This window comes from Triturus cristatus, chromosome 6, assembly GCF_964204655.1.
Source record: "Triturus cristatus chromosome 6, aTriCri1.1, whole genome shotgun sequence".
Lineage (NCBI taxonomy): Eukaryota > Metazoa > Chordata > Amphibia > Caudata > Salamandridae > Triturus > Triturus cristatus.
Window position 1 is genome coordinate 1,686,844,888 of NC_140589.1, and position 14,625 is coordinate 1,686,859,512.

General features: G+C 40.6%; 1 protein-coding gene across 8 annotated transcripts in view; it reads right to left on the minus strand.

The window, feature by feature from the left end:
• ANGEL2 (angel homolog 2) overlaps nt 1-14,625 on the minus strand; it is a 402,703-nt gene that overhangs the window by 272,285 nt on the left and 115,793 nt on the right. The window lies entirely within an intron of this gene.

Here is a 14,625-nt window from a genome sequence, read left to right on the forward strand (position 1 = left end):
CACCTTTGGTGGAGGTAGTGAATTATCCAACCGAGGTGTTCTTAGAAGGGAAATCGTACAGTTCAGTGAATATTAGTAGATCTGCAATTTCTGCAGGACATGAGTTGACATATAGTTTACCAGTGGGTCAACAAGATGTGGTTAAAAGATAGTTAAGAAATGTGTGGTTAAAAGCACCGCCAGAGCCTAGGTATTCATCCCTGTGGGATGTGGATCTTGTCCTTCAAGAATTAACACGTTGGCCAGACAATGAATTTTTGGATTTGACTAATCTTTCTTTGAAGTTATTGATGTTACTTTGTCTGATTTCGTTTAGGAGGCTTTCAGCTGTAATGGCTTTAGAGATTTCAGGTCACAAGTACATACCAGAAGGGTTTTTTTTGAGTGAAGACTATGTCTCATACTATCTTTTATCCAAATCTATTTTAAGGCTGTTTAGAATGCATCAAAGCTTTTTGATTGATAAACTTTAAACTTGCATAATATTGGCATACAGTTCATGACATAAAATGTAGACTTTCCACAATCTCGTGGGCAGAAAATCTGTATTTTGTTAAAGACACGGAGGATCATATTATCCCACCCATTTTACCCAACCCATTAAAGTGCTAATTTGTGGTGTCTAGTAGCTAAATGAATGCATCAAGGTACTTTGATACCTTCAGAAGAGGAGAAGATGGAGTATGGCTGCAGAAGGAAAAGGAGGAAAAAGTGTTTTTATTGTTATACACTAAATGTTAATTTGCCCATTTGTTTGTAACCAGTGTAAAAGAAGAGGGAGGTCTGGTTGCACAATGTTATTATTGAATTCTGGAATGTTTTAGAGTTCTGTGTTCTTTAACCCCTTCGCTGCAGCGGGAATTTCGCCGCGGCGCTGGGGGGTGCGGGGGGGGGGCAGCGCGGTGGCGCTGTGCTCATGACGGAGCCGCTCCGTCATGAGCCACGGTTGAGCTGTGCTCATTAAGGAACGGTTCCGTCATGACTCCGCCCAGTTGCGTTGTCCCCCCGTACAGGCGGGGAAACAGTGCCGCGTGGGCTGAGTGGCCGCCAACGGTCGTGGCATGACGGAACCGTTCCGTCATGAGCACACGGCAACCGTGGCTCATGACGGAACGGTTCCGTCATGAGCGGGGAAGTGGTTAAAGGAGCTGCTGTGGCAATCAAGGATACTGCATCATATTAGCACCTATCGTTAAATAAAATGCAGGTTTTCTGCCTACCAGTTTGTGGAAAATCCACATTTCTTGATCTTTGAAATTAGAAAGTAGGGCATAAAATACATTGGTCATGGTAATGTGGACCCATTGACTTTACCAATGCCTTCTAGTGCTGCTGCACAGCATCAGCACAATGCTGTGCAGTACAGCCAAAAGTTAAATAAATAAACAAATTAAGGAAAAGAAAACCAACACACAACCCTCTGTCAACCCTGGAATATGCTCCGCCTGTATGTATACATCCCTCTTTAGACAATACTCCCGAAAGGTACAAGGATGCTGGTGCCATTTTATATTTTTTAATTACTGGAACCGAAATTGATCAGTAAATAAAAAATAAAAAGCAGCAGCACAAATGTGCTTTTTAAAGCAGGGGAAGGCAGCAATTAGCGGTTGGTCATTACACCTTGGTGGGGTACGGGTAGAGCAGCACACAGGGGAGAGCAACATGGACCGTAGGTGAAGCAAGAGGTTTGGTGGGGAGAAGCACACAAGAGCTTGCAAAACACAACAGCAAAATGGAGCACAAGGTTATTTGGCATTGAAGAGACGCACACAAAAGAGAGAAGGAAAACGTGCACTCTCATGGAGTGTAACCAAAAAGAAAAAAAAAGGAGTTCCCTAAAAGTAAGCAGTAGAAGGAGAGAAGCCAGCCAATCACAGTGATGTTAAAGAAGCTATAGTCCAGGAGAGGGCAAAACACAAAACCGACAAGCTGGGGACAAGGAAAGCCATTGAATAAGCAGTAAGCAATGAATGAAAATAGAGCCAACCCAGTGTAGGCAATGTGGAGGGGGTCATAAGTCCTTATAAGTTCTTGATAAGCCCACAATAGATGCTTTACAACCACACAGCTTACGCTGTCTGGATGGCTCAACCTAAAATGCGCATAAAAATCAAAGGTTTAATAGAGCCCACTTTTCATTTCATGCCCTTGCCTGTTGCATATACAATCACCCCACCCACAACTCTATAAAAACAGTATGTAGACAAAACGCAATCTTAATCTTCTCACTTCGAAACCGAAAGAGTAAAGAACTGGACATAGCGGGTTGTCATGGTTTCCCTCAAGGACATGAGGAGCACTTATTTAAAGGATGCCGAAATAGAGGAAGAGTAGAACTGGCTGAAAGACTGCCTTTTCTTTTAGGCGTTCCACAATGGCTCTCAGATTTGCATTTGCCTAAATAAAGGGGAAAGTAGAAAGCAACCCGGCTCCACAGGTTAGAAGTGCAAATATGAAATATGGGGCAAATCTTGGAAGGTCAAATTTCCAGAATCTCTTTCATATTCTCCAAGACTGTTTCAGACCATTTGATGATCAACAAAATGGTTTAATTTTGGTGCTGGCAGATGCTGTGCTCTGGTTGTCAGAGGGAACTGGTATCCTGTGTGAGGAAAAGGGAACGGCTGCACCCAAGGAGGCTGCCAGTAACTATAAAAATAGATGGCTACAGAGGTGTAGTTGATGAACTGGAATGGTGGGAGGTACATCACGCTCCATGACTTTCTTCTCCCCCCCCTCCTCACATCCCCCCCCCCCCGACATGAGCATGATTATCAAGCCAATCCATGCCTTTCGGCCAAGAGCACATATTGCTTCATTTTAATGATCAAAGCACCAGTACATCAGTTAGTCCTTACAGACGTTCGGAGAGCAGTAGAATGATATATTCGGAATGAAAGGAGGTTGTCATGAACTAGATATATTCTATTACAGAAGCCTTCAAATTAGGCACATGCAGAAAAGTGGAATAGAAAAATACACCAGTAACAGACTCACACAATTAAAAATAAATATTACAGAAATTAAAACTATACGTATTGGAAATATTTAAATAGCAATATGCTACTAATCCAGCCAAGAGGTTTGGACACAAGCAAAACAGAACAGCGGATATAAAAATAAGCTTAATCATGTTTGCACACATCGCAAAAGGTTAGAAATGCATACAATAACATGAACAGGATTAGAAAGTCTTTGGGCGGCAAGACATTAAAGAGGTGCATGAGATATACTACCTCATATGCTACAAACAGAAAATTTGGATGATAAACTGATGGATATATGGACACATATTTAAACATTGCACTTCAAGCTACTGGAATCAACACTGCTTTGAGAAAATCTGGTAAGGACATGCCTAATAAGAACACTGCAGTTGTGACATAACATTGCTATATTTTCCTGGTTTCGGACATGGTCTCTTTGGTAAACTATGCCATTCAGGAACAACATGAGTTTCATTATTATATCCTCTACCTGTTTTGCTACACTTTGCTCACTGTCTGTTTTTCTTTCAGTTGTTCCATGTAGTAATATTGTGGCAAGTTCTGCAACTAGGAGATCAACCCCAGGGATGAGTTGAGGAATCTTGCAGTTTTGAAGCTCCAGGCTTGATGATCGACTCAATTTCCTTTGCTATTTTCTATGTGGAACTAAATCCTTCTGGAGGCAGGATGAAATCTACTCATGTGGGTGGCACGAACAGAGTAAATCTCAAGTCAGAGTGCTGGAATGTTACATAATAAAGCTTACAAGTCATTGTTACATGCTTCTAACATCACTTAGTATATTACTGAGGTGGCTAAGGCAACAACGTGTTTTTACTTCAGCTTGTTAAGAAAGGGATACATAAAACATAATCCCTTCTGAGATCTTTAATATGCATATGGGGCAGCTGCATTTAAATTTTTACAAAATTGAAGTTGTCCACTTTGTATTACACTGCCATTGTGGTTTCACTAAGGATGGACTTCTAGATTTGGGAATTTTGTCGAAGGTAGAAACTTGTTGGGTCTCCATCAGTACACAAGGCTAACGCCTCGTCCACCGAAGGGGAGAAAGGTGATTTTGTGGAACTGGAAGGACGATGCTAGAGTTGCCTTAAGAAGCAGTTATGTATTTCATATTTGCCTGCCGTTTGTGCGCTCCCCATTGTTTTCATGGCATTCATTTATTTATTCATATGTAAGTGTATGTTTTCATTTATTAAATATTACATGCATGGTACATTAGATATTCATTTACCATGTTTCATAATGATAGTATAAAATTAATTCATCGAATCTATTAAATGGAGGTTTGAAACAGGTGTCTAACAGAATAAGCCAGAAAATGCTAATGGTTGCAAATAGTCTGCACCACTCACCACAAGATTTGATGCTTTAAGATAGTGTCTGGAAATGTATTTAAACTGAATTCATAGTTATAACATTAAAGAGGACTCTCCGGGCAGCTTGAGAGAAGCAAGGTTTGAAGCGCTCTAGACCCAAGGCCCCAGGCTGGCATTCCACTAGTCTCTTTACCTGCGCCCTTCTGAGCACAGAATGGAAAACAAAGACACTGGTAGGCCTTGTCTGGACAGTTGAATTGAAAACCAAAAGAGTTTCTATGGTAGGTTTTTCCATTGTAATAAACTTGCAGCATAGAATCTTGGGAAATGCAGGTTTAGCTTGGTGCTAAAAACCTGGTAGGGATTTTCAACATCGATTGCAACAAATAAAATCAAATATGTTGCCATGTTTTATCATTGATTTCAGTTATTGCCTTAACAATTCTGCTCATTTTGCTGATAACATGAAACCACAGAAACGGAACTAGGCTGGGGCATAAATTATTAATTACTTTTAAAGTATACAGTGTGGTATATTTGTGTGTTCTCGTCCATGTGGGTAAAGGGCTCTTGAGCACACATATAAACAATCCTGTAGTCTCAAAGGACTGATCACTGCTCACAACACATCTTTCCCAAACAGGAGTTGGTGGGAGTGCGGGTTACAGCCCATCGCATTTTCTTTCTCATAACTAGAATTTTGGCAAAGCTTGCATTTTAGAAAGGTTACATGTATCCATGTTTGGGCCCTCTTTGCCTTAGAGATTCAAAAACGTATCATTGGTGCCCAACGTAGGGATAAAGTTTGAGTACTGTTGGGGGACATACAGTAATAATTGGTCAAATCTTCTAACAGACGTTTGTTGAAATGTTGGTTACCTTCCTCTCAGGTTAGAGGCTTCCTATGAGATGAAGAGTTTGTTATGAGCTTAACTAATAAACGCTTTCCCCTCCATTTTGTTTTTATCATTTTGAATTTATTCCGAAATACAAAAAAAAGGTTCAGTGACGCAGGGGGCATAGTAATGCTTGTAATCTTGGCATATGTTGACTACCCCTCTGAAATATTTTATTCATGGGTGGATTTTGATACTGCACTTCCTACAACTAGACATTTCATAACAGAGAGTTGCTATTAAATCAGCAAATTATGAAGCATATGCTACATTACAAGTCCTCACAGGTTTCCAAGAACATCAAGCATGGTTTGAGGGGGAATTACCAAATAGAGTGTAACACATTACAAAGGCACTACATGGCCACTACTAGCTTGTTATACACCACATCCTGACACAGCTGTTTGCTGTTCAGAATTAAGATGTTGTTAACAGAATTAGCGTACATCTGTAGGTAACTTATACTAGCTCCGATCGTCTGTAGTATGTTATTTATTAGCTCCTGCAGGTGCCTGTGTCAATGCAATTATTCCAAATACAATAAATGAGCGCAGAGATACTCCAGCTGGAGTCGATTCTAGCGCTATACAAACCCACAAATAAATAAATAAATAAAATAAATGGGTCAAATGTCCACCAAGTACAAAGAAATTTCATTTGGATTGCTCACAAACTTATCAACTGAAAGTGATCTATATCTGCACTACACTCAAGATAAACATAGGATATTACTGTGTGTGTTTCTTTTGGCATGGTACCATATGCAGACGACTACTGCATGGGGAACAGTATTTGCTTATGTGTTTACCACTATCAATGGTACAGGCTCTTTAGTAGTATTACCAGACATATTAAAACAAACACAAGAACACTGATTTGGGTAGGCAGCTGATTGGTAACTTTGACAGGGTCTTTGAATGGTTCTTAGTAACATCTAAGGGAAGCGGCATTACTGGCTATGTGACAGCACTTCGCTGCTGTTCCTGTGCAAGATAGTGAACTACCTCAAGTTATGTCAGAAATATATACCTCTGTAAACTGAGATATCCTGGGTACTAGTTTTTCATAACAGCAGCTTAGGCCTAAAAATGACAGAGGGTTTGGGTAAGGAAAAAATCTCTAAAAGGTGAAGAGAAGCAGAAAGCAAAACAGAAAATAAAGACTGGATCTCTTCCACAGAAGGAATGCAACAAAATGGTGGTTATAATTTTAGGAACCATTAAAAAAAAAGCCTGAAAGCCAGATTGAGATCAATATACCAATAGCTATTCATTTTGTTCTTCGCAGGTCTCTGTAGGAGAACAGAAAGAGGCGGACAAACTGCATATCGCTGGAAAGATGAATATATTAGACCGAAGAGTGAACAAAAATGTGAAATTCCAATTAGAAAGGAAGAGTAAAATTGAGATTCAAAAGTTCATTTTAAAAGAAAGAAAGTGGCAGGAACAAGATTGGGGCCGTAGCACTTATGGATAGTGCAGTAGAAGCACCTAAAGTTCACCAGACTCTCAAAGAGTATACGTCATGATTTCAAATCAAGAATACATTCCAGTAGAAACACTAGATGGACATCTAAACTCTCCAATAAATGCTCCTACTGTTAAAACCAGATAATACACATAGAATTGCTTTTAGATCATAACAATTTAACACACACACAGTTAAAAAATGCTCACAGTACTTGGCTAGGGACAAATTTACTTAGGAAAATATAAAAGGACTTTGGACATTGCTAATGGTTTAAAAATATAGTGCTTCAATCAAAGTAACAGCTTTCATACAAATTTACACAGCATCAAAAATGTATTGTGCAAACTCCACATATATTTCCCATACACGAGTATGAACTTTACAGATGGCTCTGCGCAACATGTAATTGGGACTAAGCAAAAATATTCTGTTCTACTTTGAATAACAGCACTAAATTCTGGGGTCTGGTAAAGAAACCTTTTCTGACTGGGGACTCGGGAGATGGACTGGTTTGTTGTATAACAAAGGAGGAATGGGAGAGTTATTTTAAAAGTTTATATTATTCTGAGGCAGATGGAACTATGGTTGCTGTCCCCTCTGATAGGGACAGTACTGCCATCATTTTTGATATAAATGAGGTCATGGTCGCTATAATGGGTCTTACTGCCAATAAAGCCCCTGGCCCTGATGGAATACCACCTGATCTTTACAAATCTGATCCGGACTTCTGGGCTCCCATTCTGACTGCTGTTTTTAATGCAGCAGCCATATTGGGCTGTCCGGAGACTTGGGGTCTCTCAACAATAGTTCCGGTCTTTAAGAAAGGAGACAGGGGAAGTGCTTTGTGTTATCGTCCAATCTAGTTAATCGATTCAATGGTGAAGATCATGGGGAGGGTTATACTTCAACGCCTAACAAGCTGGACGAACGAAAACAATATTTTGTCGACCTTTCAATATGGTTTTTGTGAAGGGCGTTCAACTATAACTCAATGTCTTAATTTGTTTCTTATATTGAATAAATATACTGTTGTGTATAAAGGAACAATTCACCTTGCCTTCATGGATCTGTCCTCTGCCTTCGACTGTGTTAACAGGGGGAGGCTGTGGCAGACCATGAAGGATAAAGGTATTGATAAGGGGATTGTGGAGTTCCTTGCGGACCTGCACAATGACACAAGAGCTAACGTGAGGTTTTCATCGACCGGGGAAACTACAGGAAGTTTTAGTATCAATAAAGGAGTACGTCAGGGGTGTATTTTGGCCCCTTTTCTTTTTAATTTTTATATAAATGACCTTGAGGCTGTTTTACAAGAGGTAAAATCAGACTGCCCTAGAGCTGGTTTGAGGGGTATTCCTCTACTTTTATATGCTGACGATGCGGTCTTAATTTCCAGAACAGAAGTTGGTCTCCAGGCACTATTGAATGTTTTTAATAATTTCATGTCTGATAGGGACCTTAAGGTCAACAACTCAAAATCCTATATTATGCATGTTGGCCGGCAATCAAAAAAGAAGTTCAATTTTAAATTGAATGATGTTTCGATCCCTACCACCCAAACATTCACCTATCTAGGTATCTTATTTGATACCAAACTTAATTGGGCTCCTCACCTGGCCAAGAAAATGGGGGAAATGACTAGAGTCAATGCCTCCATCTTCAACACTGCGTCTAAATTGGGGAATAAACCAAATGTGGCTATGATGAAATTATACAACTCTAAATCCATAGCCACTGCAGTATATGGCAGTGAGACATGGGGCTACATAAATGGCGAACAATTACAAATAGTCGAAAACAAATTTTTAAAACGCCTGTTATGTGTCCCAGGTAGTACCTCGAACTTAATTGCACACGAAGAACTTGGTTGCCAGTATCTATCCGACATTGTCGGATTAAAACCTCTGTTATGCTGGGTAAAACTATGGTTAAGTGAGGAAATCCCTTTAACACATTTGATAGTGGAAGACCTTATATCACTTGATCATGCCATGTGTGTACCTTGGCTTAAATACCTGAAGTCCCAATTTTTGAAACTTGGCTGCCTGAATCTGTTTGATAAACCGAGGGATATAGTCAAGGGTGATGTAGCAGCAATTAAAAAAGTTTTCTCTATGAAATGTACTGCCCTAAGAGATGAAGTTGAGCTCTTAAAACCTAATGTTAGAAAGTATATTATGCTGAGTACTTGCAACTCTATGGAAAAGTATCTAACATGCCCCTTTACCTCACATGAGAAATTTTTGCTGACCCGATTCAGGTTTAACATTTTCCATCTTCTCTTATTTAGACCCACGTCAGATATTTTTAAGAAACCTGCAGCTCCCTGTGGCTGCGACGGGAAGTCTCCACAGGATATGCTGCATTTTATGTTTTTATGTACATTTTATGAATATCCCCGTAGGAGATACCTTGTTACCCTTTTAAAGAAATTAAATTTTAAACAAATTAGACCTGCCTTTATGTACTTACAGCTGCTGCACTCGGATAGTGTCCTCCAGGTGTTAGAATTTTTAAAATTGACACTAAGATTTAGAAAATAGATGAGTAAATGTAACTTCCTCTGAACTATCAGTAGCCCATTGCACTAATGCACTTTTTTTCCTGTACTGTTTTGCCTTTGCACTCTTCTATGGAATTTATGTATTGTATGTTTTTGTGATCGATTCTGTAACTAATGAGATGTTTTTTAATATGAACCGTTTATTGATGTGTACTTTTATGGATTGAAAAATATCCGAAATAAAGTCATTATCTATCTATCTAGTGCTTCAATCAAAGTAACAGCTTTCATACAAATTTACACAGCATCAAAAATGTATTGTGCAAACTCCACATATATTTCCCATACACGAGTAAGAACTTTACAGATGGCTCTGCGCAACATGTAATTGGGACTAAGCAAAAATATTCTGTTGCTTGAACTGTACTGCAGGGAGTTTAAGATTGCAACTTCATAGCGCTAAATACACACACTAGAAAGTACGTTGATTTCACTGCACAAATAGCTATACTACAAGCCCTCCTCCATGCCCTTCAGAAGGCTGACCCGTTAATTCCCACACTTATTTTGCTGGATTCATCAAACCATGAAATACATAAAGAAGCGACCAAGAGACTGATTGATGCAAAGAGGGAGGGGCATTGTGACTGGAGAGCTAGACTACATGGTGAAAGTAGGTTGGCATAGGACACCAAAATTACGAAGAGGTCCCAGATACCTTGCAATCACACAAACGGGTATATAACGGAGTTCAAACTATTTGCTGGGGGCATTTTTCCAAAATAAAAAATGCACAAGTGGACCTCACAAAGTTGGCATGTATTAAGTGGCAGAAAGCAGGCAACGTTGCCCAAGCATGAGAGAGAAGCCATCCACAAACAGGGCCTCCTTTAGGGCGAATGTGGTAAATGTACCATGTTTCTGGTCAATAGATTATTTGGAGTAACTGAGGGTTTTTGTTGCCTCAGGCCAGTCTGGTTTTATGCCAAACAGGCCCAGCAGACTGAACTGCTAAGAACTTTATAATAACTTTGATAGGCCAAAGGAATGGCAAAACCAGCTGTTACACTGGCTTTATTTAGAAGCAGAGGATGTAGATAAAGCTATTTAAAATGCTAAAGACTAAACAGATTACAGGAGGTTCCCAAAAGTAAACATTAGTATCAGGGTGCGGACATCTGTAAATAGTAGGCAAATCATCTCACTTTTAGAAACGCTATATCAGGAAAACAATTTGCAGGTTGCACCCAACTTCTAATGACAGAAATTGATAATTAGTACCACGTTCAACACAAAATATACAATGGAAGCAGCATATGAATCAGGACACTGAATTTAAAACTATACCAGACACTGAAATAAGGCATCCCTCCTCAATGGGATTCTTGCCAACAGCAGAAGGTTGGTTACCGCAAAGGTAGATGTGTAGGAAGGAAGGTGGGGGAGGGGAAGGGGCACCAACTGCATCTACTCACTGCTTCTTATGTCTACTTCTCTATTATGCGCCAGCAGCAAAGATGTTCACCCTATCTCAGTCCATCTCCAAATAAGATCTACAAATGATTTCTCATTCAGAAAACGTAGTTAATATGTTCCACTGCAAAGTTAAGATGCTCATGCATACCTAGCATTCACATTACAGCTAGATACAAACTGCCAACCACATAATGATTCCTCCAATTTCAGTTAACATCGAATTGATAAAAGTACACACACATACTACATACATACTACCCCCGCTATCAAGATCACAATAGCACATTAAGTGCTAAAACAAATTGTAAACAGAGAAAGTTGTAAAAGTTTTTTAACTCTTTATCTTAAACCAATGTCTGTCACTTTGTTACTCTCATATAAGGAAGAATATAAAGCCAAAAACACAAATGTAACTGTAAAAAAAAATACATTTGCAAAGTCAACAGGTCTCGTTTGTACGAGATCTATTGGCTAGGCCTTACCTATGCAAGATCTATTGACTTTGTCCATGTTTAAGCCATGTTGTACGGCAGCAAGCCTGCTATGCAACATTGTTGAAAGTAAAGGCAAAAAAAAGTGCTATGACGTGGCCAGCATTGACCGAGTTATAGCACTTTCTTTTTAGGTCTCGCCTGACCCAGTGCATGCGCTGGTCTGGCGGGACTTATTGCGAGGGCTCCAAAAAGTGCTACCAGGCCAGCATAGAGCTACAGTGCATGTGCGCGGGCGTGCACGCTGCGCTTTACCGCGATTACTTGCACTTTGGCAGCCGCACGCCGCTTTGATGTTTGATCGTGATCACTTTAACTTTTGCGGCCGCACGGCCGCTTTGCATAGCCAATAGGTCTCGCTTTTGGGACCTTATAAGTATTTAGTTATGCAACTGTTGCATAGCTAAACACTTATAAGGTCCCAAAGGCGAGACCTATTGGCTATGCCAATGCTTGTTTTATTTTCAGCTATGCTGCACAGCAGCAGTGTTGCTGTACAACGTGGCAAAAAAAGCATTGACAGAGCCAATAAGATCTCGCACAGGCGAGATCTACTGGTTTTGCCAATGCTAGATACTTGCCACTTATAAATTTCAGTCCATCGAATATAGCAAATTGAAATATGAACGAGCATCAAAGTGCTGCATGTAAACTGCAAGGAATAGAACCTGATTATTTTTTCCTGAATCTTTTCTAATTCTAAGGTTCCTAAAAAGGGTTGATTTAGAGGATAATAAAATCTCATAGTAGAGTCAAACCCAACCAGTATGTTATGTTTAAATCCTGAGTTTGTGCTCCCCAACACCAACAATGCAACATATAAGGACTATCAGTATGAATGAGACAACTTATACCTCTAACCCTCAAAGGCCTTATTTAATACTTCCTATACTTTGATTTACACACTTTTATGATTCATTGTCTTTAATATGTGAGAGAGTTAAAGCGCTCTGGCATAGCAAATAGCATTGTATCAACAATCCCCTGCTCGGTAAATTCCAGACCATCCAGAACACCGCGGCCAGACTCGTCCTCAGCATCCCACAGCATGAACACATCACTCAGCACCTACAAGACCTCCACTGGCTCCCCGTCAAGAAAAGAGTAACCTTCAAGCTACTCACTCACGCCTACAAAATCACTCCACAACACCGGACCCCAATACCTCAAAGAAAGAGTCTCCCTCCACGTACCCAAAAGAAACCTCCGCTCTGCTGACATCGCCGAAATACCGCACATTCGCAGAGCCAGAGCGGGTGGAAGAGCCTACTCCTACATCGTGGCATTGACCTGGAACGAGCTCCCGCTCAACATCAGATGTTCCCCCACTCTGCACACCTTCAGGAACAGCCTCAAGACCAGGCTCTTCAGCTGAATCGTAGCTATACGCCCCCCCCCCCCCCCCCCAGGCACCATGAGACCCTCACGGGCGAGTAGCGCGCTTCACAAATCCCGACTGATTGACAGCAAATAAGGATAAGTAGCATTTCAAAAGTATGTAATGACATGTTTTCAATCAAAAACGCTCCTGAACAGGCCCTCTAAGAGTTATAAAATGCTGCTTTTAACTGTTTGACTTCAAAGACACCCATGAAATGACACTCATGTCTAAGTGCCAAGAAGGAACTACGGGTGACAAATGTGATCACGGTCATTAGTCAGGCCTATTGCCATGCTGCTATGTAGACCTTCACTCCTGGGGTTTGGGGTGCTGCCCAGCCATGTAAGAGTGACAGTTTTTTTTTTTGGGGTGGGGGGTTAATGGCCCGTACTTCTAATATATAAAAAAATCTTTAAAGCAACCTTGAACACCTTGGGTGGGTCACTGCACATCCTGGATCGTCAATGGCGGTTTTCTCTTGCATGCAGGGGGGAGCAGGGTGGCACTGCATCTCCTAGGTCGTTGTGCACCAGTGCTTCGGTGCTGCCATGGCAGGGTACAGTTACCCGCTTTGTGGTGTTTTCAGGTGCCTATCACATGCAGCTATTTAGTGTATTCCACCATTACCCCCAAAAGTTACCCTCCATCACTGCTTCTTAATTTCTAAAATATCCCCATGATTAAGCCCCTCGATCAAGGACTCGACTCATCACTTGGGGTTGCTCACAAAGGAGACTGTCACAAGTGCAGAGGGTGGTGTAGCTGGTTCCTGCGGAATGGGCCTGGAATTGTAAATGAAAATAAAAAGCTAGTGTCACATTTATAGGATAATGTATACTTGGAGGGCGTATCTGGGGGGAAAAAGGACCACTAAATGATTAACCCACTGCAATATGCCCATGCCTAGATGTGATGTTCATATAATTATTCAGCGCTGGTCAAATTGTTTAAATATAGCACAACATGCAAGAACAAGCAACAGAGCAGGAGGGTGGTGGGAGTCAGAAAGGGAGTCAGAAAAAAAGCCTCAAACAGAGCACGACCAGTGGGAGGACACCTAAAAAGAAGTCAATCAGTACTTGGGTCCATGCTCCCTTGAAGGTTCAAAGACAAAGTTTAACAGGAATGCGATAACCATTGAGAAGCAGTGGAATAAGAGTAATGGGCAGACCACATGCCCGTTTTAGTTATTTTTTTGAACATCAAAAGATCTTGCATGCAATATCGCATATGCCATCTCAGGTGAGACCTAAGAAATAAATACATTACGATTTCAAACAATTCCTCTTATCAGCTTCGTCCTTGCACATGCTGTTATGCAGGGAACCCACAACATCACTGATAATTGCCTTTATGATTAAACAGCTTAATATTAATTGTGTCATGGCACCACCAATAATGGCAACAAAGTGACCCCCCCCCCCCCCCCCCCCCCATATCACACAATTCGGATTCACCGCAACATCACAAGCGACACTAGCGTACTGTATGACAAAGAACACAGGACTGCATTATCAAAAATATATTGTAACAGAGGACAAATTAATAAGTAAAAGATGGAAAGTGTGGATGGCACATGCAAAAGACGCCAGTCCTGATCTATTTTGGGGAAAGTTAAAAAATTCCTACGTACTTTTGAATTGCAAAAAGTGCTGCCCGAGGGCACAGCTCAGGGAAAACAATTGGAATACCGATGAGCGGGTACTTCGGCATGTGAAGAGAAATACAATTTGTCGCAAAACGCGTTCGGTAATCCGCAGAACGCCCACCTAGAGACTCCGTGTTCTCCAAGTTATCCAAGACAATATGTGAATACATACATTTTCATCTACTTTTTTCTTTGCAATCTGAGAAGTGTGGCCCAACGTATATCTTTATTACAATAAAACTGCAAATACCAGAACGCAAAGAAAACGGAACAGATTTACTACTCATATGTAAAACTTTGAGATCATAGAGCTTTGGTGCCACGCGAGATCAGTAAACATGTTGGTAAAATGTAATCAGCAAATAGGCTTTTAAATTGTATTCTTTATTGATCAAAAAGCTATCATAGTTTAATATACGCACGGAAC